Here is a 26,884-nt window from a genome sequence, read left to right as displayed (position 1 = left end):
TTTGATGCAAATAAGGAGTACACTTAAAGATGGGAAGAAAGATAAATGAACCTGAATAAATCAGGAATTACTATAAATTATATAGCATAGAATGTTCCTGTTCATCAATAATTGTGTGTTCCTTTACATCACGTCTCCTTTTCCAGGCCAAGGTACTTAAGAACCTAGTCCTACTCCATCTCTCTCTTTTTCTGCAATGGTCATTGCTATGCTGTGGCTCTAACTTCGGAGACTACGTGGTCTAGTCGGCATAACAAAAAGAATGATAATCTGTCTGACATACATTGAACTATGATATGATGTAAATGTTAATTATGCAAAAAATATAATATTTCAGGGACTGTATGTTGTAGCAGGATAACCTACCAACTGTATTGTCATGATGAATATAAATTGAGACATTGCTGTCTTATTTTCTTCATTATTCATAAGGTATCTCTGCATCATACCTGCTGTTTCCAGCTTTCTAAAGCTGTACAAATCCAGTACCGTGACTTAAGTCTTCACTCCCTAGTAAATAAATGTTTGATATTTCACTGTTCAAGTTTCTATCCTTTTAGGGCTTGTTTTCTGTTGATAAATCATTAATGGCTTATGTGTAACCCTTCCCAAATGAGGATTTACCCAAACTTTCTGGAAATAGCACCTATCTTAACTGAAAAAGAATGATAATGTAGATGGTGAGATGTCAAAATGAAAAAATACTAGGATGCTGGAACAGAAAGTAGGATACTAGTCATCAGACTGCATGACTCCTAATCTGCCTACACACCTGCATGATACAGCAGATTACAAGATGACAAGCAAGGAGTGATTATATCTCCCTGGAGGAGGGAAGTAAAGGCTTCATGAAGGAGGTAATGCTTGAACTGAGTTTGAATATAACAGTAATTTCTTTCCCCAAACAGAAGAAGAAAGTCATTATAGACAGAAGGAACTATGATAAAAGAAAGCAGTCTGGGGAAATTGTATCAGTTCTGTATAAACAGATTAACAGGTGACAATGGAGCTTGAATCAGAAATATAACTGAAGAGAATATGTGGGGCCAAGTATAATGCCATGTTATAAATATTTTTTAAATAGACATTGAAGAATTATCTTTGGTTTTATTTATTCTAATAAGTTTGAATAAATTCTCCAACTATGTTATATGCACTCCCTTAGGCCTTCAAGATAAAAGACCACAATGTCTCTGCCCTTGAGAAGCAGAAGCCTCAGCATAAACATATAAATGCACATAGGTTTTCCAAAATCATCCTCACGTCAAGATGTAACATAAATGACCCCACACAGTGATATAAATAATATGCATATTTTCCCCTAGTCAGTCTCGGCATGAGTGGTCCAGAGATTGCTAGGACAGCTTGTCTCCATAGGATTATCTTGAGACTTCTCTTTAACTTTTCACTTTGCCTTCCCCTAGGGAGTTAACTCAGGTGTTAGACTCAGAATCATGGTGGAGATTTGCTTCTAGCTCTCTATTTACATTCCAGTCTGCAGGAAGTAGGAAAGAAAAGAAGGTGAGGGGAGGCAACTACTTACACGAATATAATTGTTAATTGGTTACACCTAATTTTAAGAGACTATGTAAAGGAGCCTCCAGCTAGATTTCCATTATCACAGCTAAAATGCAGGATTCTCTTGCTGAAAGGAAGAAAATGAATAAATGAATGGGTACTGAGGAAAAAATAGCATATCCTAATACAATGAGTGGATGAAAGAGAAGGAATTGTAAAGAATATCTCGCAGATTTTGATGTGGGGGTATTGAGAATGGTAGTTTTCATTCAAATATATATTATAGGGAACAACTTAGAAGGAAAACAAGTTTTTATGACACATGAAGTTCAAAGTTATTGTGGGATAGTCTGGATATAGGTGTGGTCTTAGTCTACTTAGTTTTACCATCGCAGACTATCTGAGGCTGCCCAATTTATAATGAAAGATATTTATTTCACTCATAGTTCTGAAGGCTGGGAAGTTCGAGGGCATGGCACTGGCTTCTGGTTATCCTACTGTGTGATAACATGGTATAAGGTCAAATGGGAAGTAGACACATTCCAAGGGACCAAACACCGAAGGCATCCTTGTTTTCAAATAACCAGCTCTCATGGAAATTAACCTAGTCCCAGGAGAACTAGAACTCACTATTGCAAGAACAGCATCAAGGCACCCATAAGGTAGCAGCCCCATGAACCAAAGGCCTTCTATTAGCCCCCACATCTTAAAGGCACCTCCCAACATCATTACATTGGAAATTAAATTTCAATGTGAGATCAGGCAGAGACAAACCATAGCAAAACCATAGCTGGTGTCAAGAAGTCAATTGGACATATTATTTTAAATGTTTTATTATTAAGTTTACCTTGAGATATACATTTGAGATTCACAAGCATAGATATTTAATTAAGGATACTTAATCTACTTTTGAAGTAGATATCACATGCAAAAAAAGAAGTTGAAAGAGAAGAGAAAAAAGTTGAGATAAGGATCCTAGTGAACACAATATAAAAAATAAATTAACATATCCATTTAAAACTGATTGCAATTTTTCCTGCCATCTCCAAGATTACAATTTTTTCTGTCATCCCTAGATGTCTGCAAAATGAACACTAGGAGAAAAGCAAATCTGTATAACACTGCTCCCTTTTACTAGCAGAGACTGATGTGAAAAGAAAAAAAGTAAACAAAGAAATTTTAGTATATGTGTGCTGCCAGAGATGATACCCAGAGTTAAAAAATATTAATTTAGCAGAAATATTAATTTTTTAGATATGCAAATGTAGAACTAGAACTGAGGCTTAAGATTAAATTTGTCTTTAAAATAAAAAAGAAGAATTAAGTGTATGGGAGAAGAGAGCTTAAGGGAGAAAGTTTAAACAATATAGCAAAAGGCTGGAACTTATGAAGAAATGTTGGTGGAGATAAATGTCTTAAGACCATGTATTGGGAAATGAAACAAGATTTTAGAACAAGGACATCCAATAATATCCTATTTTAGGCTGGCTCATTTGTTGCAATATTAAATCACTTTTGTAAGCCCTTCTACCAATTTAGTAAAGTATAGTACACATATTTTGGATATTTGTTATGAGAGGGGTTTGCTGGTAAGATAGCATGGCTAAGAGGCTAAATTTCTTGTGTAGGCTGGCACAGAGTAAAGAAAATGGAAATTAAAAAAATATGGGCCAATGTCATTGAGATTTCTCTGTAAACATTAAAGAAAATGACAGTAAGGATAAACTTCCCCAAGACTTTGCCGACCTTTTAGAAACAGTGACAAATTTCAACATATGATAATTCAAAATGTCCCTCTATTTTAAAGTCAGATGATTAGCAACCTTCATTATACCCGCAATGTTAGCTCTTCTTTGATACGTAACATATCCATAGGTTCTGAAGACTAGGACGTAGACATCTTTGGGAGACCATTATTGTGCCTATTGAAGAGTCAGAAACCATATTTTATTATAGATAAGTTTTTTGTAGTCATTTCATAAATATTCTCTGGAATATCACATTTTCATGAGTGAGTCAGCATGACTAATTCAATGAGTTAGTGAAATTTTTATAAAAGTGAGTGTTAATATTAAAATCATCTTAGCAATTAACTTTCAAAGTAAGTTTCTGATAGGAATTAAATGCTGAAGAGCCAGATATTTTGATGGAAGTTGTCTCAAACATAAAAAGATAGCTAAGCTGTAGAAAACAGAAATGGAAAATTTAAAAATTCAGGAGTATTTCATAACCATATTTATGGTTACATGTCACCAAGTTCAGGTAACTAATTTACTCATTGGAAAAGGCACTGAAAATACCTTTAAAATATTAAAAATAGCATAATGTAGCACAATTTGAAGGCAAAGCACATATTGAAATGATATTTCAAAAATTACACTCTTAAAAATATATTTTTTGGATGTTTATGTAAAATGATGGTGATAACTTGATGTTTTCTACCTCTGTGGAATGCATATGAAACCTAAGATAGTGGATATTACAAATGTAGTATAAGAAAACTCAACGCATGCTTATTCTAGATTTCAGATTATTGATGATCTTCACCGCAAACTCTAAAGCCTCCTCTGTTTGGGCAATAAGAGAGCAGGTGTATGTGATATGAGTCTCCTTCCTAGATAATACATTGCTGCAGCTTGCATGTGTAGAAATTGAGCTAAGTGTCATTCTGCCCAGTGCTGAGATAACAGGTAGGGTGGTAGCAGTCATACTGGCATATGCATAACTAACTCACTTGGTCCTGCCATAGCCAAGCAAAAATATTGAATTTTCCACCAATGAGAACTCAAAGTTTCTTTTGAATTACCTGATCCAGTGGCACAGATTCTATTAATCTCGTTGGAATCCCTGAAACATTTTACAGTTAGAAACTCAAAGTTAGTGTATTACCCCATTTAAGAGACAAGAAAACTAAATGCCAGAAAGATCAAGGAGGCAAAATTACTCCGACAGATGGATTCACACATGAGTTAGCCTAAAATCTGTATCCCTCAATATGAACTATACTAATAATGAGACCACTATCCTGATGATGAGACCAAAAACATCCATGTGAACAGTAAAAGGCTTGTAGGTAAGTTCACAGGTATATTTCCCTCTCATCTACCTCTACTTCATATTAATCTGCCAATATAGTCAAACAAACAAGCAGGGCCAACATACTAATTAAAAGCCATTAAGTTAACAAAACTATAATTCTGCATCCAGTAGAATAAACTCTTCAGTGTTTCATGCAGGATTTCTGACATGAAGATATCTAAATTCTGTAAGCATGAACTCTGTTTCCAGAGTGTAAATTTTTTTATTTGATATGAGTACAGTTATCAATTGGGTCATAATTCAGATCTGGGAGATATTGGTAATGGCGAACTTGTTTCTGACTGATAGGACCTTCGATATAGAAGTATATACATCTTTGCCACAGAAAGTGGTAGCATTCAGCTCCACAGAATAATACTGTTAAAGGATTCCCGATGCAGCTAAGTGTGGTGTTTCACACCTGTGGTCTTAGCTATCCTAGCTACTTGGGAGGATGAGGTGGGAGAAAATATTCAGCACAGGATTTCGAGGTTGCAGTCAGCTATGACTGGGCCACTGCAGTCCAGCCTGGATAACAGAGTGAGACCCTGTGTCAAAAATAAAAATAAAAATAGAAAAATAAAGGAAAATAAAAGGATGCCTGATGCTGAAATAAAATAATATTCAACTCATTTTCACTATTAACACTTAAAATGAGCTCAGGCTATAAAAATAATGTCTTCTGCTTAATTACTTTTCCAGAACTGTAGGGTACTTAGGCATTCTCACTCTAAATACAATTACATGCATGTATTTTCAGCATTTATGTTAAAGATGATTCTAATGTCTTTTCCCAGTATCTTTAGGCAATGAAAGTGATGGCATCAGTCTGTTGTCTATTTCAATGTTTTCTGTAAGCTCTATAACACACTCAAAGATACAGATAGATTTCTTTCATTTGGTCTAATTCTTTTTTAATTCTTTTTTTATTCACTTGTTTATTTGTGTTAATTTTTAATATTTGTAAAAAGGAATAACATTTGAAAACCACTATTTATCATGAATATTTCCTTTTTCTGTAGTAAGTTTTCTCAGTTACTTATTTCACATTTCTAAACAAGACAAGAGGTAAACATTGTTGGTTTCATTACTGATGATGGGAACTTCGATTAATTGGTTAAAACGGTGAGCTCCCAGCTTCTTCATTGTATAGTTACCATTTTTAATTTGTAATTAATAAGTAATATGGGGAGAGATATGAAATATCTACACAAATGTACTTCAATTTATCAAACTGTAATCCTCTAGGCTTAGCACTATTGATGTTTTTTTCATGAATCTATTTTTAATATGATGGCAAAATAGTATTTTCTAAGTCTGTTATTCCTTTTATGTTTATTAGCTGGCATTCTACTGTGAGCAAGAGCATTCTCTATTTTTTAGTTAATTAATTATAGTCAGTACTAATTCATGGTTATAATTTTAACAAATGATATTCCATCACCATATGGATTTTGATACACAAATTTTATTAGATTTACATGGTAGAATTCCTTCCAGATTTTTCTTTTCTCTTTTTCATGTAGATATATAACTACTTTCCCAACTGTTTAAAATCTGGCTCCAATTATTCTCAAAATAATTTCTCACTTGCTCAACTTTGAAATTTAAAGAAAGTAGTTTTAGATTGGCTAACCTATACGAGCTAAAAACAATAACCATAATTCAATAACTGTGTGCATTCGTTTGTCTTTAAATTGAGAGTATATATACACAGTACTATATTCAAAATCATTTTTTTAAATAAAACCAATCACTGCTAGTCAAATGTAACTTTAACACATTATGTATCACTCGACTAACTGAAGGCGAAATCTGGAATAGAGATTATGAAGTAAGTAAAAGAAAAGCTGTTCCAAAAAATAAGAATAAAAAGACTCAGGCTGGGCGCAGTGGCTCATGCCTGTAATCCCAGCACTTTGGGAGGCTCAGGTGGGTAGACCACAAGGTCAGGAGATCGAGACCATCCTGGCTAACACGGTGAAACCCTGTCTCTACTGAAAATACACAAAAAATTAGCTGGGCTTGGTGGCGGGCGCCTGTAGTACCAGCTACTCGTGAGGCTGAGGCAGGAGAATGGCGTGAACCCAGAAGGTGGAGCTTGCAGTGAGCCGAGATCGCACCACTGCACTCTAGCCTAGGCGACAGAGCGAGACTCCGTCTCAAAAAAAAAATAAAATAAATAAATAAATAAATAAAAAGACTCATGCCCCTCGTTGAAAGGAAGAAACAACTTTTGCTTTGTTTTACTGGTTAATTTCTCTCTTCAAAGTTCAGTAGCTCCAGTGAATTGTGTTTGCATGAAAATTAAGGCAGGAATCCCCACTCTTACCTATTTGTAAAGATAAATGACAATTTTCTTGATTACATGCTTTGGAATCAATAAACACTAAAAACAAAATTTGTCCCCACTCTTTACAGCAGGGCAACTGTGGCTACAACTCAGTGCTCTATAGCCTACCATTCGATCCTTTTGATACACTTGATAGATTACTTGTTGCTTTCACAAGAACTCTGATTTTAATATTCCAAACAGCAAGTATTGTAATCTAGAAAGTCAAAGAGAGTCTTAGTGTCCTGTAAGTCACACTCTGTGCTTGACAATCTTCAGACACAAATTCTCAAATGGAAAACAGGTATCTGTCACTCAATATTTTATCCTACACCCCCAGTAACTTTGAGTTTTTATGGTTGGTTATATAAATGGCATGCTGAGCTTAAGCTAATGTGTTTTCCATCACAAATGGCACAGCTGCTTTTTCCTCCTGCATTAAGCATTGAGCAGGTGGTGTTTTCTAACCATTTATGTTCATTCTGCCTGCTGTCATGAGCAAGAGAGATCATAGATGTGCTCAGCAGCTCTTGCAGTTAAATGGTGATGAACAGAACAGTGAGAGTCTGGTTTGACCACGGAAGCATCTCATTTGAAAACCATGGCAACAGAAGTGTGTGAGATGGGGCTGGGCTCTGTCTTCTGTCATCCAGAAATAATTTAATGTCATCTAGCCATCATTTGTTTTGGCTCTGGTTATTGTTGAGAATAGTGAATGGGAGCAGGAATATCCCTTCCCTAGAAGTGATGGGTTGTTTTATCTGGTTACAAGAGCAAAGTTTGTCATCAATGATTTACAAATACTTTATCTTTTTTAAAAACATTCCTTAGAATAGTAAGAAAGGTGCAGAGAAGTGGCCATGATACTTCCACACTCAGAATGTCAGCTAACAGTGTCTCCATTTGTAACGTGGACTACATGCATAAAGAAAGACAAAGACTTTCTTGCTGAGACCAGCTCAGTCAGGGAGACCCTAACCCAGTGGCGCTAGAGGAATTAAAGACACACACACAGAAATATAGAGGTGTGAAGTGGGAAATCAGGGGTCTCACAGCCTTCAGAACTGAGAGCCCTGAACAGAGATTTACCCACGTATTTATTAACAGCAAGCCAGTCATTAGCATTGTTTCTATAGATATTAAATTAACTAAAAGTATCCCTTATGGGAAACAAAGGGATGGGCCAAATTAAAGGAATAGGTTGGGCTAGTTAACTGCAGCAGGAGCATGTCCTTAAGGCACAGATCGCTCATGCTATTGTTTGTGGCTTAAGATGCCTTTAGGCAGTTTTCTGCCCTGGGCGGGCCAGGTGTTCCTTGCCCTCATTCTGATAAACCCACAACCTTCCAGCATGGGTGCTATGGCCATTATGAACATGTTACAGAGCTGCAGAGATTTTGTTTATGGCCAGTTTTGGGGCCAGTTTATGGCCAGATTTTGGGGGGCTTGTTCCCAACACTTTCTCATCCAATCATATCAGCTAAAAAAATTGTTTCTTTATACCTTCTTTTTCATTTCAAGAGAAAAATAATAAAAAAAAATAGATATCATACTCAAAGAAAAAGTATTGAATACTAGATCTTACGAAACATTTAAAAATATAATTTTGGGGAATAAAATTTCACATTGGTTTGATTTTTGACTTCTAATTTTAGGTTGATGACTATGTGTGAAGAAAAATGTAGATGAAAGCCACTGTAAATAAAATCAAGCTTGGGAAATAAATTGATGACTGTGAAATGATCATTGCCTTTCTGATTTTCTTTACTTTTGTTTCTTATATTCTGCTATACTAAATGTGTCATTTTGAATTTGTCTTGTTTCTATTAATAAAGATTTTACTGAAGGGAAATGATTATAAGTAAGACAGTCTACAACACTGGCTGGTCCAGGGAGGTGGAAAGCAGCATAATCAGAATAGGAGTGTAATTTCAGGCCAGGAAAGAGTCAAAGATACAGACTACAGAAGTAGTACAGAAATAAAGGAAAGTATAAGTCCAAAAATGGGAAGGTGATTGGGAAAATGTCAGAGAATGTGGTACAACAAAGAATAGGTAAAGAACTGTAGGAAGCCAGATGTCTGTGGCACTGCCTAGAGAAAGATCTAACAAAATAAAGCAAGTAGAAGGATTGGAGAGCAGTGAACTTTTGTGTTAGGTCTCATTGATTTATTATTTCATTATTCATTCATTCTGTAAAAAGCTATGTTATAATATTTGGTGTTTCAAATTTCTAAATTTACATATTGGCAACTATGTAAAAATAAAATTGGAATGGATTTTGCAAAATAGAGGAGGCTTTTAGGTTTCTATCTTATCTCTACTTTTTCAACTTGTACTAGGAATCCTCACAAAGAGTTACATGTTCCTGAAGGCTACAGAGACTTACCTACATAATCATCCATTTCAGTATTCTTATTTAAATGCTTTTCATTGATAGAATACCTTAATCTTACAGCCACAGGACAGAAAAGGAAATGGTTAAGAGTGAATGTATCTCACATCTCTTACAGAAAACATGGCCAATTTAAGATTTTTGGTAAGAGGCCAGGCTGTGAAGCCTGTTAAGAGCTTGATCTCAAAACTGAGCCACTTAAAAGCTGGTTAATATTAAACAAGTTAGGACTTAACTTTTTCATCTCTAAATATGGCCTAATAATACCATATGCTTCATAGAATTGTAGGGGAGAAATGATTTCTTAGTAGAGCTCGTGGTACAGTGCCTGGACCATAGTACTTTTCTAGCACAATTTAGGTATATAATAATGTATTTATCACTATATTATTTTGAATCCTGGAAACTGAAGAACCTTTAGGAAATTTACATATTATTAGCAAAAGAAATTTGAAGTGGTTTGAGAAGTGCTTTTATACTTTAAACTGGTGTTATCTTTTTTAACTCAAAAGTTAATATACTTTTGAGTTAATACAATAAGCAGACACCAATCTATATATTTTATTTATTTGTATATTGTACATTGCACTAATTGTACTGTTACACTATTGTACCATTGCACTAATATATCTTTGCATATTAACAATACAAATAGAAATTAAGAAGGATGAGATACATATAATTACAGGCAAGCACTTATGAATAAAATTAATGTGGAGGTATTTTTTCATAAAACAAATTTACCACCATAACACTTTATGAGATTCAGAGTCTAATTAGTCCTCTTGATCCCCTAAGCACTGTTGTGACTAAAGGAGGTACAGCAAAGGCATATTGAGTAAACCGTTATTGAGCACAATTCATATAATCATTGACTTGGGGAATTTAGAGACCTTATGAAGAGAACAGAAATATGTCCATGAATGTAGCCTTGGAAATTTTACTTCTAAACTCAGCTCATCACTGAGAAATATTTCCTTATCTTTCTGACTACGCTGTGTTCTTCCTGTTTCAACCAGACCTTAACCATTATCATAGCACATACTTACACTCATTTACCTCCCTTCTAGACAGGAAGTTTCTGAAAAATATGTAATTTTCTTTTGTTTTCTCAGTCCCTGGCATACATTCAGCAGATAATAGGTGGTCAAAAATATGTGCACTTTAATATGATATATATATGGACACAAAGACCCGGACTATATGCTATAATAATTTGCTGAGGAATGTCAAACTCCCCAAAACCTTTAACATAATATGCCCAATCATTTCAATTATTTTAAATGTCTACTTTTATTGGACATGAGTAAATAAAACATTTTAACACAGCTATGATTTTATAGTCATTTAATTAACAAGGTAAAGCTGATGACCTTATCGCACAACAGATTTTACAATTTCCAATTAACTTATTTTCTGGAGCTAAACTGATAGATAAAATAGAGACAATTTTCTACTTGGGAGTGCAGGCACTTTATCCTCCATTGCTCTTATAAACATTTTTTGATGCAACATTGACTATGTTAAAAATAAGTCTGAGATTAGACATTCAACTTCATTAACAATAGGAATGATGTATTAGGAGAATAAGGTATCAACTGAATAGCCATTCAGACTTTACCCAAGGTGGGAAAATTATAAATGAGAAGCTTCCTAAAATGGAAATGATGCTTTCTAGCAATGTGAAGGACATATGAGACCCAATATAAGCAGTTAACTAAGCCATGTTTTATTTATTTTAATTGCTAGTGGAATATCCATTAAATTGTAGAGTATAAACTGATGGTTGATAGAGTAAATAGGCCCAAAAGTGATGAAAACAATGTTCATCTTATAGTTCTGAGATGGACTCTGGACCACAAACAACCAGATGTTTAGGAGAAATAGGCTTTTTGGCGCTTCTAATCTTACCTAAAAATAAAATATATAATATTTTGTGCACTTTCCAAAGTTCAATGATTTGTTTTCACTATTACTAGAGGAAAGTGTTGAGATGTTAATGAGAATATGACATTTTAAAAGGCAATTGTGATATCAACAAAGAATATATAAACAGTGTGGATAGCATTTTCCATACATATAATGCTAAGGCATTTTATATAAGAAATCAGAAAGTTTCTACCATGTATTTTTATTAATTTAGCACCTGTAAGAAATACCTAAGAGCAGGCGTTCCCAACCACAGAACCACAGGGGGTACTGATCCATGACCAGCTAGGAACTGGCTGGGATAGCAGGAGGTGAGTAGCAGGGGGCAAGCAAGCATTGCTGTCTGAGATCCGCCTCCTCTCACATCAGCAGTGGCATTAGATTCTCATAAAACTACAATCCCTATAGTGAACTATGCTGCAAGGGGTCTGGGTTGCAGGCTCCTTATGAGAATCTAACTAATGCCTGATGATTTGAGGTGGAACAGTTTCATCCTAAAGCCATCCCCCCACCACCCCTGTCCCTGGAAAAATTGTCTTCCACAAAAGAGGTCCCTGGTGCCAAAAGGTTGGGAAGCACTGCCTAAGATGATGTGGTAAAGTAAAATAAATAAATCTGTTCTTTCAAGAATATAAAATTTAATTAAAGGGGAAAAAACTGATGTAACTATATAAAATTCACATGTGGAGAGGATGTGGGTTAGAGAGAGAGAATTAGGAAAGGCTTTCATGAAAAGTAGATTTTTTTTTAAACTTAAGACTAATAAGAATAGAACACAGGTAGGTGGAGAAAAGAAGGAAATTGAAGATAGAGTCAAAGGCATTTATAAAGGCAAGAAAGTACAAAGAACTAGTTCTGTTTAGAGATTAATGAGTTTCATCAGCTTGCACGGGCCACTTGAAAGATTAGTGATAATTATGAAGTGTAGCTTTTGAAAGGGGTTGGATGAGACTACATCATAAGTTTTTAGGTGGATGATTCAAATAAAAAAGGAAATTTTCTGAAAGAATGATTGTAATAATTAATTTTAATGAAAGCATGCTATGTTAACTTTACATGTTCTGTTATTTCATTTAATCCTCACAGCAACTCTATAAAGTAGATGCTACTATTGTCTCCATTTTGTATAAGAGAAAACAAGCAAGAGGAGGTGAATAGCCCATTGTTACACAGATAATCATATAGTTAGGATTCAAACTTGTACAGTCTGGCTCCAGCACCCATTTTCATAGCTCTTTAGCTATTCTGCCTATCAAGGGAGTTATTCTAGAAGTCTGTTTGATTTTAAAAAGAATAAGTCATGTTTCAATTAATGAAACCAATTTAAAACTAAAAGTGAGCCATTTTTAATGGAAACAACCTCTGGCAAGAAGAAATGCCATTTTCTTCACTCTTCATTTTCCCAAAGCACTGCTGCAAAATTGTTCTGCCTGTTGGCATAATGGTAGAATATTCATTCATACTAAGAACTAATTAATTGAAAATAACTTTGCTTTAGTTCAATTAAGCATAAATATAGGGTTCCTGTGTCAATGTAGAAATTTTCTTCCAGGTAGTACCTATTCTCTCCCAGTATTTAGATTAGAAAACGTAATATTGAAGTGATAATGAACTATTACCTGTAAAAGGATAATACTCTAGGACAAAGCCTGAATATGTAAAAAAAAATGAAAATAAGAAGTACAAGTTGTGTTCTGGAGAGAGCCTTTTGGTTTTTCTATGCCCAAAACATAATCTTTTAAACAAGTAAGAGCCTCCTGACATCTACATGTTAGGAGATGCAATCTCAAAGATACTGTAATGTAATTCTCATCAGTTGCCATATCATTAAAGGTTTAACTCAAAGCAGTGAATGCATTATTTAAACTAGTAGTTATAAGATTTTAATGGAGATAAAATTTCATTTTCTTTGTGTTTAGCTCTTGATTTATTAATTTGGTCTTGTATGCATTTCAAAATATTATATTCCATTTGGTCTTATCTTTTTTATAATGTAATATCTTGTTAAAGTATTTCTTTTCTTCTGTTTATTCCAAGACCCCAAGTAGAATAGGCATTTTTGTTTTTGCATTTACTTCATTATCTTAATTTTCAGATTTTTAAAATTTCTCCATATCAAAATCTTTATTAGTTTTCCAATGTTGCTATAACAAATTGCTGTAAACCTACTGGCTTAAAACAACAGAAACGTATTATCTCACACTTTCTGTAGGTCAGAAGTCTGAGTGGACTCAACTGGATCTACTGCTTACAATCTAAAAATATTAAAATCAAGGTATTACAAGGACTACAATGTTTACTGGAGGCTGAGGGCAAGAATCAACTTCCAAGCTCATTCAAGTAGTTGACCATATTTATTTCCTTATGATTGTAGGGCAAATGTCCACATTTCCTTGTTAGCTGTCAGGTGAAGGCTGGTTTTGCTCCTGAATTCTGCCTGCATTCTTAAGCTTTCTATGTGTCTTCCTCCAGTGAGAGTGAGTTGAGAACATGCTTTAATTCTCTCTGACTTCAGCTCCTGTCTCATCTGACTAAAGGGAAAATAGGCAAATATAGTTACAATTGTCTAACAGACTAGAATTACTGGACAAAATATTAGTAAGTATATAAGAGAAATTAATGATATTATCAACTACATTAATTTAATTGTGATTTATAGAACACGACATTCAAAATGGCAATTTACACACTTTTTTTTTCAGGTGCATATGAAATGTTCACCAAGACAGACAAATGTAGATGGATTTCAAACTTTTTGGGACAGAGCAAAAGCAGTGTTTGGAAGAGAATGGACAATTTTGTATGGTTATATTAGAACCAAAGAAATAAGCGATATAAACATTAAAAGCTAATCTCCAAGTAATTAGAAGGAAAAATATAATAAAGGTAAGTAGATAAATTATTAAAAAATAGAAACAAGCAATACAGAAAGTTGGCAAAGACAAAACTTGTTTCTCTTTACTAGTCAATAAATGAAGGGGTAAAACAAAATTTACCAATATGGGTAATAAAATGAGGATATCACTGTAGATTTTATAATGTTACTACAAATGTAACCAATTAGAAGTACAGAAGTTCTAATGAAATAATATTCTCAAGATGAAATAAAAAGTCTCAATAGCTCTGTATCTATTAAAGCAATTGATCTTACAATAAAAAATTTTCCACATAGGAATCTCCTAGACCAAGTAGTTTTAATACTAAATTTTATCATTTATGAATAGCAGAAATAATACCAATCTTAAACAAAGTAATTCTGAAAAGAGAACAGAAAAGAACTCACCTTAACTAGCTTTAAGAGGCTAACATAAGCCATTGACAAAACCTAACAAAGCATTTCAAAAAAGCTGCAGACCCAAAGTCCTGAGGCAAACATCATTAAGAATGCAAAATATTCTAAACCATAAAGAAATTAAACACATCATTGTAAAAGAAATCCCTCAAAATAAGTAAAATTTTTCTCAGGAATTTGAGGTTAGTTTAAGATTTTGAAATCAATTAAATATTTTAGATAAATAGAAAAATGATGAAAATTAAATAACCATCTCAATAGATATATAAAATAAATTTGAAAAGAAAAACAGCAATTATTCATTAAGAAGAATCTCAGAAAACATGAAATAGAAAGGAAGAACCTCAGTCAGATAAGTGGCATCTAGGAAAATGCTGTAACTAATCATGTTTAATGGTGAAATATTAATCCCTTTCCCTAACATTGTGAACAATGCAAAAATGTTTGGTATTCTGATCTTCATTTAAATTTCACTGGAGAACCTTGCTTGGGTAATAGGGCAAGAAAAAATAATAAATGACATAAATATTAAAAAGCAAAAATTAACTGTCTCTATTCTTAAATGACATGATTATTCATGAAAAAATTTCAATGAATCTAAAAAAGAAACATAGAACTACTAATTGACAGCAAGGTCAGAAGACACAAGGTCAATATACAAAAATTATTTTTTTCTGTGTAATGGCAACCAACAATTGAAATGGAAAAATTTTTAAACTCCACTTGAAAAAACAAAACAACATAAAGCTGAAATGCTGCAAGTGTGGGAATATATCAGAAAATTCAAAAGAGACTTAGAAAGTCAAAAGTCCGCAGGTATGTTATGAGCATGTTTTTGTGTGTGTGTTAACCTTTTCCTTAAGTAATGCTGATTACTGTTGGGTTCTGTTTAAAGGTAATCCACCTTTTGGTTTTTCCATTTTCATCAGGGTTATCTAGAGTTCCACTCAAAGACCACACATCAGCTGAATCATAGTAACCCACCCAGTTTTTATCACAATTTTATGAATCTGAAAAAAATCTCAAAGAAATCAGAATAAAAACTCTTCCGTTTCTGTTCTAAGAAATCTTTGAGTGCCCTGGAGCAAGTGGAGCTACTCATCCTTTACGTTCTTTATAAAGGTAACAATCTCTAGTCATTTCCAAGTTGGAAGCATGTCAGAGCCAAGACTAGCTAAGGAATTTAGTCAGAATATTGGCTCCAAAAATCCAAGGTCTTTCCAATAAGTTAATAGTTATTTAACAGTAAATTTCCCTGGTACTCATTTGATGAGGTTGTGCTAAATAAATTGGATTCTATTCAAATGTGTGAGAAGAGAATGGTATTTTGTCTGATTTGCAATTCTTCTGATCAATCATCTGAGTAAACAGCAAACTGATTAATACCTCCGAACAAGATAAATGAGTTTTACCTTCTTCCTATAATTTCCCTAGAATTTCTATTTTATATTAAAAAGGACAATATGTAAGAAAATAATAAAAAGATATAAGGTAATTTTTCTCCCTTCAACTTTTAAAGAAATATAACTATGAAGTAATTATATAACTATATACTTACATATATACTTACATATTATATTGTATTTGACTTTCAAGAAGTCACTGCTGTCCCCTTAATAATAGTAAAATATTATTTAAACCGTTGATCCCAATGCAAAAGGAAATGGGTGTCAGCATCTATTTTATAACTACTAATTTAAAATAGAAGTGGTAGGTGAGAGCTCTGATTTTTTTTTATTAAACAAAAGAGCACTGCCCACCATTTGCTGGGTACATACAAGAAGGGAAGAACATTGATTAATTACAATACTAAATAAATATTTCTCTGAAAATATTTTATAAAGAGAGATAAAAAGAGAAAGATAGTTTATAACCCTAAATAAGCTTAGGCACATTAGTTTGGGTAAAAACAAGTAAAATTATTTTAGAATCTGGTATTAGTTTTCTATTCTTGTGTTATAAATTACCATAAATTTAGCACTTTAAAACAACACTCAGTTATTGTCTCTCAATAATTGTTTCTTTTTTATTTTAATTTTTGTGGGTATACAGTATGTGCACATGAAATGTTTTCATATAGGTATGCAAAGGATAATGGATGCAATCATATAATGCATGCAATTCCATCATGGAGAATGGGGTGTCCAACCTCTCAAGAGTTTACCCTTTGTATTACAAACAATCCAATTATACTCTTTTAGTTATTTTTAAATGCAGAATTAAATTATTATTGACTATAATCACTCTCTTTCTATTTTCTTTTGTACCTATTAACCATTCCCACTCTTCCCTCCAGACCCCACTCCCTTTCCCAGCCTCTGGTAACTATCTTTCTATTCTCTATTTCCATGAGTTCAATTATTTTAATTTTTTGTTACCGCAAATAAGTGAGAACATGTAATGTTTGTCTTTTTGTGCCTGGCCTGTTTCACTTAACACGATGATCTCCAGTTCCATTCATGTTGTTGCGAATGACAGGATCTCATTCTGTTTTATGGCTGAAAAATATTCCACTGTGAATATGTACCATATTTTCTTTATCCATTCATCTGCTGATGGACACTTAGGTTGTTTCCAAATCTTGGCTATTGTGAACAGTGCTACAGCAACAAAGACAGTGCAGATATCTGTTTGATGTACGGTGTTCCCTTCTTTTGGATATATACTCAGCACTGGGATTGCTGGACCATATGGTAGCTCTATTTTTAATTTTTTGAGGGATCTCCAAACTCTTCTTCATAGTGGCTGTGCTAACTTACATTCAACCAACAGTGTACAAAGTATCCCTTTTCTCCACATCTTTGCCAATATTTGTTATTGTCTATTTTTTGGATATAAGCCATTTTAACTGGGGCGAGATGATCATCCCAGTTTTGATTTGCATTTTTCTGATGATCAACGATGTTGAGCACCTTTTCCTATGTCAATTTGCTATTTGTATGTATTCTTTTGAGAAATGTTGATTCTGATTTTTTGCCCATTTGTTAATCAGATTATTAGATTTTTTTCCCATACAGTTGTTTGAACTCGTTATGTTTTCTAGTTATTCATCCCTCATTATATGGATAGTTTGCATATATTCTCTTCCATTCTGTGGGTTGTTGCTTCACTTTCCTGATTGTATCATTTGCTGTATAGAAACTTTATAACTTGATATGGTCCTATTTATCCATTTTTGCTTTGCTTGCTTGTGCTTGTTACTACTCAAGATATTTTTGCCTAGACCAATATCCTGAACAGTTTCCCCAATATTTTTGTAGTAGTTTTATAGTTTGATTTTTGATTTTATAGTTGCAATTTTAATTGATTTTTGTATATGGAGAGAGATAGGGGTTTAGTTTCATTCTTTTGCACATGGATATTCAATTTTCCCAGCAGCATTTATTAAGAAGACTGTCTTTTCCCCAGTGTATATACTTGACAGCTTTGTTGAAAATGAGTTCACTCTAGGTGTGTGGATTTGTTTCTGGGTTCTCTATCCCGTTCCATTGGTCCATGTGTCTGTTTTTATGCCAGCACCATGTTGTTTTGGTTACTACACCTCACCTCTGTAGTATAATTTGAAGTCAGGTAATGTAATTCCCCCTTTCAATAATAATAAAATAATCACAAAGGTGAAGGAGGAGCCAAGGCATGTCTTACATAGTGGTAGGCAAGAGAGCATTTGCAGGGCAACTGACCTTTACAAAACCATTGGATCTCATGAGATTTATTCACTATCACAAGAACAGCATGGGAAAATCCATCCCCATGGTTCAATTACCTCCCACTGGGTTCCTTTGATGACACATGGGGATTATGGGAGCCACAATTCAAGATGAGATTTGGGTAGGGATACAGCCAAACCATGTCAGGAACTCAGAACAGTTTAGCCCATGGTGGTGAGTTTTGTGGGAATTCAAGTTCAGACCACTGGGATCAGTGGTCTTCCTCTGGTCAGTGCTGGTTTAAATCCTCTCTCCATGGGTGGGCATCAATTGAGTTTGGTTCAGTTTTCTTTTCTGTGATAACAGGACAACACTGAGTTTAGTGCCTCACAATTGTGCTCTCTCTCCTCTAGTACACAGAAATGCTCTCCATACCTTGCCACTGCTGCTGGGAAGGAACAGGGGAGGAGTGACATTGAGATTCAAGACTATTTTTCCTACCTCTTCAGTGCCTCTTTCAGCCATATGAAGTTAAAACCAGGTAATGTGAGTGCTGATCTGATTTCTGACTCATTTGAAGATGCTTTTTCTATGTGTAGATAGTTGTTAAATTGATATCTTTGGGGGGTGTCAAGCAGTAAAGCCTTCTATTCTGCCATCTGGCTCTACTCCTGTCTCTCAATAATTGCTTATGGATTAGGAGCTGAGGCACAGCTTTGGTGGATCATTTCCTCAAAATCTTAAACAGTTATAATTAAGCTGTTGGTCAGAATTGTAGGGTCATGTAAGGCTCAGCATCCTCTCCCACACTCATAGGGGGTCCTATTAGTAGAATTCAGTTTCTTGCAGCTGTAGGACTGAGACCCTCAGTCTCCAGAGGCTGCCCCTCTGCACAGGCAGTTCACAACATGGCTGTTTGCTTTCATCCTTGAACCCTGCAGGAAAGTAACCTTTCAGTCTCTTTTAAGGGACTCCCCAGATTAGGTCAAACCAATGCAAAGTAATCTGTGGTTGAATAACTAAAAGCCAACTAATATGGACCTTTATTGAATCTCCAAAATTTCTTCGCCTTTGCAATGTAACCTAATCACAAGAGAGAAACACATCATTTTCACAGGTCTCACCCGCACTTAATTATGGGAGGGGATTATACATAAGGTGTATGCCATGGGTTATTTTGGGACCAGCTTAGAATTCTGTGCACAGACTGTTTTGCCATATACCAAAAGATTAGCCCAGAGTCATTTAAATTTTTTGGGGGGTGGGTAGGGGGAATATCGGTGACGGAAAGAACTCATATGTAATAAAAAAATTGCTTTTATCTGATATTCTGATCTTCAGGGCAGATTCTCTGTTCAGATGTTATGACAGCATTGATCTGGCTTTGACCTGTTCTAATTTCCTTTTATCACTGCCTTTAGTTTCTCTTTTTAAAAATGTATTTGCTTTTCATTTTTACCTTTAAAAATTGACATAAAATTGTATGTGACAAATGCATACAATTTTATGTCAATTTTTAAAAGTATGTCTAAGAGAAATCTAACTCCATGTTTATTGCAGCACTATTCACAATAGTCAAGATATGGAATCAACCTAAGAGTCTACCAAAGGACAAATGGATAAAGAAACTGTGACATACATACACAATAGAGTTTCATTATAACCTCTCTCTCTTCCTTTTTTTTTTTTTTTTTTTTTTTTGACAGGTCTCATTCTGTCACTGAGGCTGAAGTGCAGTAGCACAATCTCACTGCAGCCTCGACCTTCAAGGTTCAAGCAATTCTTCCACCTCAGCTTCCTGAGTAGCTGGGACTACAGGTGTGCACCACCAGGCCTGGATAATATTCACATTTTTTTTTAGAGACAGATGACATGGTTTGGATTTGTATCCCCATGAAAATCTCATGTTGAATTATAATCCCCAGTGTTGTAGGTAGAAACTGGTGGGAGGTAATTTGATTATGGGGGTGGATCCTTCATGAATGGGTCAGCACCATGCCCTTGGTGCTATTCTAGTGATAGTGTTCTCATGAGATCCGGTTGTTTAAAACTGTGTAGCACCTCCCCCCACTTCTTCCTGCTTCTAACAGTGAGATGCACCTGCTCCCACTTTGCCTTCTGCTAAGAGTAAAAGCTCCCTGAGGTCTCCCCAGAAGCAGAAGCTGCTATGACTTCCTGTACAGCCTGTGGAATCATGAGCCAATTAAACATCTTTTCTTTATAAATTACCCAGTCTCAGGTATTTCTTTATGGCAGTGTGAGAACGGACTAATAAATTGGGGTGTCAGCATTTTGCCCAGGTTGGTCTTGAACTCCTGAGCTCAAGAAATTTTCCCTTCTCAGCTTCCCAAAGTGCTGGAATTATAGGCATCCCCAGCCTTAACCTCTCTTGATTTTCCTCTTTTATGTCTGCCTCTTGCCTCTAGCAACCTTTCTCAGCCAAATCATTTACTCTTCTCTTACAGCGCTAAGGAGACATCATGTGACAGAACAGTGGTAGATAGTGATTCTGGCCAATTAGACAAAACAATTCCCAAACCTGTGATTTCTTTACTTGCTTCCAGGGTAAGGGGTGGGAAAACACGTATTTATCTTCCCAGTTGCTTAGGCAGGTAGGACTAGCCATGTGATACAATTCTATTTAAGGACACTTGAAAGGAAGTTGGCTGAAAGGCTTTTGGAAAAGAATACCCTCTCTCTCTGATAAGCAGAAAAGTTTTCCCACCCTTTAAATTCCACTTCTACAGCCAGGCTTCTGGTTTTCTGCCTCTGATTGCAGTTCTGATACTGTAAATCTCTGTAAACAATTTGGGACCCTGGGGAGAAAAGTATGAAGGCACTTAGGGAACAAGCATAACAGAGCACAAGGATGGAAAGGGACCAGGTCCTTCATGATACTGGTAGACAGCCAGACTCAAGCCGAATGCTTACACAGTTCTTTTACTTGTAACATCTAGCCTTTATGGGGAATGGGTTTAGTTTCATCCAACAGAGAAATGAGCACCTAACATGGGGCTTTTAATCTTTCAATTTTAGTACATTCCTCACTCTTTGCACAGAAAATTACCCAAGAAACCTGAGTTTGTTTGTGTGAGATGCCGATGCAGTTTCACATTTTACCAGGAACTACTCTTTGCTTCCATCTTTCAAGCTCAGGCCCCCTAATCTGGGCCACAAAACAGTTTCATATTACAGAAGTTTTCTCTCTGGGACAAGTTATTTTTCAATCTTAACTGTCTCACCAGACTTGTCAGTATATGTCTAAGTGTTTAGCATAGAGTTTTAAGTTCCTTCTCTTGAAATCATATGTCCCAAGTGAATGGTGCCATGTGATTATATGCCTATTGATTTTCCTGATGATGTTTGATAATGAATGAGGCTATTTTCTGTTTAGAATATAATTTTTTGGCAATATCAACAAATGGCAAATGTCATATTTTCAAAGTAATTGCCCCACAAAGATAAGCATTTATAATATTTTACTCACTGTTTTCCTTGGCTGACATCTAATTGACTAGGAAAAAAACAATTTTTGCCTTCATTTACAAGTAGATTGTTTTCTAAAATGAGTGCTTGCATTGCCAGAGCCTTAAATTAAATAGGGTAATACAGTCCAAACATTTAAAAGATACCCTCCAAACATGTAGTTAGTGGTCAACATGATCTTTTTAACATTGTCTGATCAAAACAGAAATAAGTAGTCCAAATTACTAAGAAAAAATGAGACAATTGTCTTATAATTTTATTATATGAAAAAATCAATTAAGGTACCAGAAACCTAGCAATCCCAATAATAGAAAAGTAGCATCAGGAGAGGGCATTATATTTTTCAATTTTGTGGAATTTAGGATATGTAATTGCCATATATTTCTTTGAAAGCTGCATTTACAAATTACATTCCTCCGGTTTTCTTCCCAAATAATTTTTGACATTCTCTTTTGGTCTATGTGGAAAGATTGGTCTTGAACTATCACCTTTTTGAGGAGAGAATTCTTTGAAGTATTTCAGACTATCCTAAGAATGCATAGAGCAGTCTTTGGTACTGAAGAAAGTTACATGTCAAAACTTTTCATAGACCATTATGAAAAGCAACTGAGGAAGGTTGCATATAACACTTAGGCATTATAAAATGTAATAATTCTAGAAAACTTAATTTACATATTTGAACAATGAACCTAAAGTTATCAGTATTTTTTTTAAATACGTGAGGAAATCCCTGCTTCCTGTATAGGCACTAAGACATAAAACCATATGAAAATAGCAAAAACATTCTTTAGAAATTAATTATAAAAAATAACCAGAAGAGCATAGGTATGGCTTATATTTGCTTATTTTAAAGCAAAACTTAGAAGTTTACTGAATGCTAAATATGTAGGCAGTTTTGTTTAAAGCAGACAAGGTAGAAAGGAAACCAACACATTTGGGCAGTAACCTAGAGCTGTAGTTAAACCTGTGAATTTCAGACTAAAAGAAGGCTGTTTTTGAATCCTATCATTAGCTGTAGAGCCCTGGACAAATTTCTAAACTTCTATAAATTTCAGTTGCCTTATCTGAGATACATAGAAATGATAATAGTGTTTCTTTCATAATGTCATTACAATGATTTGAGCTATAAGGCTTAGTATAGTTTCTGGTAAGTGCATATAATTCTGAGAGCACTTCTTTATGCCTGTATTATCTCATTTAAACTGCACAGTAACCTTGTGAAAAACCTTGTATTTAGAATACATTACCTGATGAAGAAAATATGTTTTCCCAATAGAGTCATAAATATGCTTCAGACAGTTTGTCATTAAGAAAATGCTCTAAATTTACTTTCCTTTATGATGTTGTGTCATTGGATTTCATCATTCATAAAATCTTTTTAGTGGACAACAAAAAATGTTTATTTAGTGTATGAAAGAAAAATAAAACTCCAGGATCCCAAATTCACTAAGCCAAAGGGAAAGTTAGGTTTTGGGACTGAGTCACACACAAAAAAATTACCTTCCTTTCGTTTTCAAACAGATAACTGTAATTTCACATGCTTACTTCATCTTACGTAACATGTAGATTTAATGGGCATAAGATGAATGCATAATTGACCATTGTCTTCACTCCTTTCTTTCTACATGTAAAATGTAGATTCACTGAGTGCTAATCAGAGTCTCACAAGAATGTAACCACTTACCTCATTGCCTACCCAGTCTCCCTTTATTTTTTTCTTTTCTCCTTCCCATCCTGCTCACTCTTTCCCCTTTAAATATTAAAGTTCTCAAAATCCTATCTGAAAAAAGCATAGGGCGCAGATCCTACTGGGACTTGTGCTTCTTTTTCCCAGGTGTCTCCTCAACTTCGTCAAATTAAACCTTTAAATTCAGATATACCTTAGTCAACTTTTGGTTTACATTTTTGTAGTCACAGAGGGATTCTTTAAATGGGGTTTGGCTCTTGGCCTGCAGCAACCCTCCTATTGGGGCTGGTACCAGCAGAAGCTCTTAATTACTCTGACTGATTGGATGACTTGCTGAGGACTAGTAGCATCCCCTTCCAGAGATCCTTAATCTCCATATTTTGGCTGAGATCTGAGGTTTATTCTGCCGCAGAACTCATTTTCAGGGAGTTTCCTGCTTCTGCGAAGGTGGAGAGCAAATCATCAACATAGGCTCTATTCTCTGGGTAAGGAGCTTGTTTGGGGTTTTGTTTTGTGATTTGGTAGCTTAAGATAAAGGTTTATTGTTAGTTTTCTAAAACTTTTCCTCACACTCCAAGATCTCAACTATATGTAAATTGTGCTATCACTTTTTTTCTTTTCTGTTTTTTTTGTTTGTTTGTTCCAGTTCATCTTCCATTATATTTGACCAATTTCGGTTCATCTTCTATTAGATTTGACTGAAACCCCTGCAGCTGCAAAAAGTCTAATTCCAGGTTGTTATACATTCTCCTTTTTTAAGTTCAGACACAACTGACAGGAATTAACATTGAAATAGAGATTATAAGACTGACAAAATTGAGTCTTCGTGGAAATAAGATACCAGATTTTAACCTCACTCTGTTATAGCATTGCATGACAGATAGCAGACCCTGAGGGAAATACAAATATTTTACCCCAAAATATATACTTTAACATATTCTGAAATGGCTCTGCAAAGTTTTCTCTTGTGGGAGAAATTTGCATCTGTAGAGAATTTCCATTAATTCAGCAAGACCTTATATTTCTAGGTCTTTCCCAGATCTAGGAGAGACTAAATGAGAGTCTGACACTTTTAAGATCTAAAAAGAGACATTTACCCTCTATTCTCTATGAAGGCTACTTCCTGGAAACTTCATTTACATAACAAAAACCTTGGCCTCCACAATCTCCCTTATCTTAGCTCAGGCATTTCTTTCTACTGACTTCAAGTCTTTAGACAAAGTTTATCTCTTTCAACCAATTGCCACTCAGAAAATCTTTGAATCCACCTATGACCTGTAAGCACTAACCTCCCTGCACCACCCCCTTCACCACTGCTTCAAGGTATCCTGCCTCTTTAGGCTGAACCAATGAACACCTTGCATGTATAGATTTATGATTTTGAAATATCCCTATTTCAGGATATTACATTCTAGGAAGGAAAGCAGATTAAATGCAAATAAATGAATAAACAAAATTATTTTATGTTCATTTGCTTATAAATTTGCTGTATAGTACATATTACACAAATACATATGTTTGATAATATGTTGTAAGAATTTGTATTTGATAGAGGAAGACAAAGGCAGCAACAAAGACAGAGGAAAATTCTATATAAGAAAATAAATGAGGATAGAGTCACAGAAATTCAACTTCACACAGGCTGTCAGAAAAATCCCTTTCTTAAGGTGTGACAATTAATACCTGATTTCAAGACTTCTAAAGATACAGTAATCAAGATGTGTGGTACTGAATAACTGTAGGCAAAGAAATTAATTGAACAGAGACAAACCAACACATGTATGGACAATTCAATTTCAACGAAGTGAAAAGGCAATTTAGTGGAGAAAAGATAACATTTCTATGTATTCATTATAAATTCCATTGAATGGATGAAGAAACTGAGATTTGTCCATATTGTCATAGTTGGTAAGTGATGTTGTCAGACCTGTTTAACATTTATTTCTTTATACCATTCCAGGGGAGAAGAGGAGAGTAAAAGTGAAGAAGAAAGAGGCAAAACAAGTGACTAGACCACATGCTGAACAAGTTGTAGCTCTCATTTACTTTTCAGAGAATGTAAAATGTTACAACTGCTTTGGATAACAGTTTGGCAATTTCTTTAAAAGTTAAGCATATATATATATATATAATCATATAATCTAGCCATTTCACACATCAGAATTTACCCTCATCCCCAAATAAAAGCACAAAGATGTGAATGCCCATAGCAGCTGCATGTGTAATAACTCAAAACTATAAAAAACTCAAACACTCATCAACAGTGAATAATTAAACAAATTGTTTACAGTGAGAAATTGCAAAAACATTATCAGTTGAAAGGAATGAGCTACTGGTAGCAGCAACAAGGTACACAAATCTAGAAATAATTATGCTGAGGAAGAGAAGCCAGAAAAATATAATATATATTATATTATCTCATATATATTAAAGAATAGAGAATGCAAACTAATCTATAGTGACAGAAAACAAATCAGTGGCAATCTGGGAATGAGGGTAAGGGGTAAGAGGAAGGGATTAAAATGGGGCATGAGTAAAATTTTGGAAGTGATAAGTATATTTATTATCTTGACTGGTTATGGTTTTACAGATACATACTTAACGGTGAAAATTGGCAGATTGTACATTTTAATATGCATAGTTTATGAAATGTCAATTATATCTCAATAAATATTAAGATTATATAAGAATAATCTAGAGAAATAAAACATTTTTTAAAAAATTATAGTAAGAGTTGTTCTCTAACCATTGTAGTTAATCAGTTTTACTAAAGAATAACCACATATAAAACCTTGTTCCCTTATTTACAGAAAGTTTCTCCCGTACAGTTTGTACACTGTCTATTCATGTGAGCTAATGCTTTAAAAATTAACATGTTAATTTTCCTATATTATATGAACCTAGTGTTTTATCCCAATAAATTAATCATCACATTTTCTTTATAGGTGTTTTTTGTGGAAAAAATTTAATCAACCCATATCATTTTTGTGTGCGATCTTTCCTTAGTGAACATTAAATCTAATCATTTGTTATTTGCATTTGAAGTAATTATTTTAACATGGGCTCTTTCCTAAGCACTTTGAAAATTAGTCCTCTAAAGCCTTTTGTTGTATATAACTTTCTCTCTTGTGTTTTGTATAATTATTATTATATAGTAGTATAATTTAAAGGGGAAATGTGCAATAAACCCATATGCTTTATTATTAAAAGTAGGTACTGTAAGTTTTACTCCTATGCCAATTGGATGGAAGATCAAGAGTTGTGATGATTGGGAGGCTGAGGCAGGAGAATGGCATGAACCAGGGGGGCAGAGCTTGCGGTGAGCCGAGATCGCACCACTGCACTCCAGCCTGGGCGACAGAGCGAGACTGTGTCTCAAAAAATTAAAAAATAATAATAAAATAAAATAATAAAAAAAGAGTTGTGATGATCATTTTCAGTTTTTAGTTTAACTGAAGATAAAAGAAACAGTCCAGAATGGTCAAACTTTGACATTTATTAAAACATTTAGAGACACTAAA

The 26,884-nt window shown here is 34.5% G+C and overlaps 1 long non-coding RNA gene across 1 annotated transcript in view; it reads left to right on the top strand.

Annotated features, from left to right (window-relative positions):
• LOC107966923 (uncharacterized) overlaps positions 1-26,291 on the top strand; it is a 122,628-nt gene extending 96,337 nt beyond the window's left edge. The window contains exons 2-5 of the long non-coding RNA XR_001706981.4: positions 13,954-14,137; positions 15,473-15,665; positions 18,604-18,731; positions 25,324-26,291. This is a non-coding gene — a long non-coding RNA (uncharacterized LOC107966923). The remainder of the gene's footprint in view (positions 1-13,953; positions 14,138-15,472; positions 15,666-18,603; positions 18,732-25,323) is intronic.
• The last annotated feature ends 593 nt before the right edge of the window (positions 26,292-26,884 follow it).

Source organism: Pan troglodytes, chromosome 8 (assembly GCF_028858775.2).
Source record: "Pan troglodytes isolate AG18354 chromosome 8, NHGRI_mPanTro3-v2.0_pri, whole genome shotgun sequence".
Taxonomy (NCBI): domain Eukaryota; kingdom Metazoa; phylum Chordata; class Mammalia; order Primates; family Hominidae; genus Pan; species Pan troglodytes.
Note: the sequence above shows the minus strand (reverse complement) of the source record. Positions and strands in the feature narration are given on the sequence as shown.